Below are 5,289 nucleotides of genomic sequence, written 5' to 3'. Positions count from 1 at the left end.
ATATATATATATTGTACAGACACATAGGTCCCATTCAAATGAACCAGCTTTACATTTTCTAAGTTTTGTATCAAAGAATGAAACCCAGACAGAAATGTACAGAGGAGGGAGGCAGGGAGGAATATAGGGAGGAGGGAAGAAAGGAGGATTGAGGAAAGCCTTTGGTAGGCACACTCCTTCACTCAGTCACTCTCCCCTTGTAAGTGACACCCACCACTACATTTGCTGTCTGCAAGGTGAGTGATCCTTCATCTTACCTTCTCATTATTATTATTATTATTATTATTATTATTGTTATTATTTCCATGTTTACAGGCTTCTCACTTGTTAATTTCATTTTAATTCAGGCACATCTGACATCAAGTGTAACAGGTGTTTTAAGAGATAAAACTTTGGCACAGGTTCTTTTACTCTGTTAGAATTTCTTTAACATAAAGTGGATACTTTTTATGTCTTCTAGCTTCGGATTTACAGAAGTTTAAACATTCTTAACTGCATTTTTGTAAGTTTTTAATATCCACGAAACATTTTTTTGTCTGTAGTGCTTTCCTGTGGCCGTCAGTGATTTAATGTTTCACTTTTTGCCCCCACTGTGCTCTTGTTTGGCTTTGACATTTGTCAACTTCCAGTTTAAACCTGCCACATGTTTCTGTCTGGTTAGTTAGCCTTGGGGAATGTTTACTTACGTGAACTGTCATACAAAAGTGTATCTCTAATTATACGCTTGTGTCTGACATGAGTGCAAAGTACTCGTTTTATGTACTCTGGCTTCCATTGCATCACTATAAGATTTATGCGACAACTAAAATCAAAATGTGGAACGCCAAAACAAGTCAGGTTCTATCTCTGATTGTCAGCAGATTAGTTACCACTGCAATGTTAACTGTGTCTGAGCCTAATTAATTTCTTGATGTGATATCAGAGAGGAACACACTGGTAGCATAAACTACCTGGTAGACACACTGGTAGAGTAAGATTTTGTCCAGAGGATGTCACCGTTGGTCTGTTTAATATCCAGGCCTCTCGTGCTATCGTCTGGTTGGCTGTGACTTGTTACTCAGCCTAAAGGCGGTAATACCCTATTATTATTATTTTTTTGTTGAAGAGGCTTAAATATTGGTATTTTGCTAATTTTAAGATGAACTTCAGACAGTTGATAAGGACTGGCCCTTGACTTTATACTTACTGGCAAGCCAGTTAAATTGTTTCATGGCATAGTTCGAATGGCAATTTATGAAAAGTTGAACAAAATAAATAACGTTTTTCAATTTTTATCTACAGACCTCATCTTCTGAGTCAGTAATGGCCTGCAGTCTATCGTTCAGCCTCTTCCTCCTTGTGCTCCTGTCCCTTTCCTGTCCCGCTCGCGCCGAACCTCGGAGGACTACAGCGTCTCAGCGCAGAGTGTCTCGCGCACCAGCTCTCAAGGTCCGCTTGGCAGGCACCTTCGCGCGACAAGCGCACGAAGGGCGCGTGGAGGTGTTGCACAACAGCACTTGGGGGACCGTCTGCGACGATGAGGTGGACATCAAGCTCGCCAACGTTGTGTGCCGTGAGCTGGGGTTCGAAGGTGGCTTAACGTGGGCTCACAGCGCACAGTATGGAGAAGGAACAGGTGAGAGCACTCCCTGTATGAAGTTACCGTGCAGTCTTCTTTGGGAGTCAGAATATTTATTTTTTTTTACTCTCAGTTTAGTCTTGTCAGGAAAATCCAAATTATATGTTGGGGGGGGCTCTGACTGGGTTTTAAATTTTGACAGTTAGTATTACACAGACAATTTAGCGTCTATGCCACCTAACTTACTGTCATACTTCATTAATTGTTTCAACAATGTAATATTATTTTAAACTTTTTATTAGGGCAAATACAAAATGAACCAACCAGATGGCAGGAACATGGTGCTTTTAGACATGTAGACATAGTCAGGAAGATTGGGGAAGAAATGTGATTTAAGTAGTTTTGAACGTGGCATGATAACTGGTCTGAGTATTTCACTGCTAATCTACTGGAATTTATCCATATTACCATCCATCCATCCATCCGCTTCCGCTTATCCTTTTCAGGGTCGCGGGGGGCGCTGGAGCCTATCCCAGCTGTCATAGGGTGAGAGGCAGGGTACACCCTGGACAGGTCGCCAGTCTGTCGCAGGGCTAACGCACAGGGACAGACAACCATTCACACTCACATTCACTCGCACATTCACACCTAGTGACAATTTGGATTAATCAATTAACCTATCCCCACAAGCTGCATGTCTTTGGACGGTGGGAGGAAGCCGGAGTACCCGGAGAGAACCCATGCAAACACGGGGAGAACATGCAAACTCCACACAGAAAGACCCCAGAAAATGTAAAATGTTCAATGAACAATAGTTCTCTGGGTAAAAATGTCTTGCTGACACCAGAGGTTAGAAGACAATAACCAGATTATTTATAGCTGTATAACTGAGGTATGCAGAAGAGCATCTCTCAATGCTCAACATGCCAAATCATGACGCAGATGGGCTAATGTAGCAGAAGGCCACACCAGGTGCCTATTCGGTCAGCTAAGAAAAGGAGACTGAGGCTAGATTTTGCACACGCTCACCAAAATTGGAAAACTAAGATTGAAGACGTGTGTACTAGTTTGACAAGTCTCCATTTCTGCTGCGAAGTTCACATATTGGTGGTTGTAAAACTGAAATAGAGAACATTAAGTAAGGCTCCGCCCTGTCTTGTATCAACAATTTATGCTGATGGTGGTGCAATGGGCATATTTTCCTGGAATACTTTGTACCAATTGAATATTACTGAAAAGGCTAAAGTCTATCCCTTTATAACCACAGTGTGTCTATCGCTTGATGCCTGTACTCAGCATGACATATATATTTCAAAGCTCTTTCTTGAATGGGACAGTAAGTTCAGTGTACTCAAATGCCCTCCACACCTCACCAGATCCCAATCCAACAGAGTACCACTGGTATGTGGTTGAACAAGAGATTCTCATAAAGGATGCACAGCCGACAAATCTGCAGCAGCTGTATGATGCTATCATGTCAATATGGACCAAAATCTTTGGAGAATATTTCCAGCACTTTGTAGAAACTATGCCACTAAGAATTAAGACTGTTTTTAGGGAAAAAGTCAGTCCAACCTGGTGGTAGCAAGGAAGAATAGAATAGAGAGCAAAGGTGTACAAAGTCAAAGGAGCTTGCACAGACACAAAGGTGTACAAAGTAACTGGTGGGTATAGCTTAAGATTTATTGGAGTGGCAGGCAGCCACTAACCTGTCTACTCCAAAACTTCCACAGTACAGTGTGCTTGGCTCACAACTGTATGGCTTCATGAAAAGGCAGCCAATTAAGACATTCAAAATAACTAACATCATAAAGTGACAAAGATAACTCGTTGTGGGATTGGAATCTACATCTCGTTAAGGTTGCCTGGCAGGCCGGCAGAGCAAATATATGGGCTGAAAAAGGGCATTTGTTTTAGAATAATGACAGCATTTGCTTGCCAGAGTTGTGCAACACTTGCCATGGTTTATGGACATTCTTTACTGCTGCTTTTAAATCCAAATTAAAGAGTTGAGTGGATTCGGGGAGCAGGATCTACAGCAGTCTTCCTTGTAAAATACTATGTATCTACTGCTAAACATGCCACTAAGGTGCAACCCTAAATCAGTGTAGCACTAAAAATCAAGGGTTAGGTATTTAAGAAGTGATTCTGGCTGATGTTTAGATGCATCGGCCAGTCTGTTACTTGATCAATGAAAATCAGAGTGAATCAAGTTTTGCATTGTTTATTCTTTTTCAAGGCCCAATATGGATGGATAATGTACGCTGTGACGGCTCAGAGAAGTCCTTGAAGGACTGCAAACACAACGGTTGGGGAGTGAATGACTGCAAACACTCTGAAGATTTGGGGGTTGTGTGCACCCCTGAGCGTAGGGCGGTGAGTCAGCCAGCCAGCAGAGCCCACACCACTGCTCCAAGGCCTAATGGTAATACTGCACCTCAATGGCAGGGGCTTGTGGACACCCGCGGGCAACCAGGGTATGGATATTATGGAAATGGACATCCATATGAGGTTCCCAGGTTCCAAAGGCCCCATCATCATCACCACCACTATCAGGTACAACAGTTAATGTTTGGCTAATTACTGCATTATTTGTAGAAAAATATGTAACAGTAGTGACATTTGTATTCCCTAAGAGGCAAAGTAAGGTGCGAATTGAGGAGGTCCGTCTTCGCCCCATCCTCATGTCTACAAAGAAGAAGAGCCTTATGACAGAGGGTGTGGTGGAAGTGAAGCATGCTGGGAGATGGAGACAAGTTTGCGACAAGGGCTGGAGTCTCAATAGCAGCCGGGTTGTGTGTGGGATGCTTGGCTTTCCAGAGGCTACTCAGCACAATGTGAGAACATATAAGTAAGTATGAATCTTTCTCACTAGCTGCACTGACAGCAATACAATCCACTTTTATGAGGCCAGGTCATTAGATTGCAAAACACTGGGCTGTTGACTGTAGTTCAGAAGGGCAACATGCTATGCCATTCATCTGACTGTTAAATGACTACAAACACATTGTGAAGAATGGATAAAAAACAACAAAGCAGCAGCAGCAGCACTGCAGTTAGAGGTCTTGCTTTGGGCTTATCTTCCTCCCCCAGCCACCGCTTTCCCATGTCCCTCAACCCCCCCTTCTTTCCTCAGCCTCAGGATGATGATAAAGGGGATCCCTTACTCCTCTCTACTGCCCTTTCTCTACCCCTCTCTCTAGGCAAATCACTTCTGCACACCTCATTGCCTCTCACTCCCTTTCTCCTTCTGATACCATCTTCAGCCTGCAGCTCACAGACAAACAGCTCTACTTTAACTTTTAGATTCCAATGCAGAGGTGCAATATCACTGCTGATTGTGCTCTTAACTGTCCCATCGATACAATGTGTGAGACAGAGGTCGCTTTTGGAGAGCAGGATGATGGTATGTGTAGAGTGACTTTCTGGCAGGAGAATCTCTGTGGGCTTAAGTAAGCCATGCTTTTCTTTACTTTTACATGCCACCACAGAAAAAGCATGTGTGACTTGCTGGCAGTGTGCCAATTACTTTTTTCCTATGTTTCCCAGCACTGAAAGTTTGGTACATCTACAAAAAACAATGCCTCTTTTAGTGCATTACTTTAGAAGCATGGAAACCTCTGCATTCATTTGTGTTTAATTTCATTCAAGTAATGGTACAAGAACACTTTATAAATACAGCTCACACTAAAACTAGGAAAATATCACAGAGCTCTGAAAATAACTTTTAA

Source organism: Pundamilia nyererei, unplaced genomic scaffold, assembly GCF_000239375.1.
Source record: "Pundamilia nyererei isolate P.nyererei 1_Seehausen unplaced genomic scaffold, PunNye1.0 scaffold00136, whole genome shotgun sequence".
NCBI lineage: Eukaryota > Metazoa > Chordata > Actinopteri > Cichliformes > Cichlidae > Pundamilia > Pundamilia nyererei.
Note: the sequence above shows the minus strand (reverse complement) of the source record.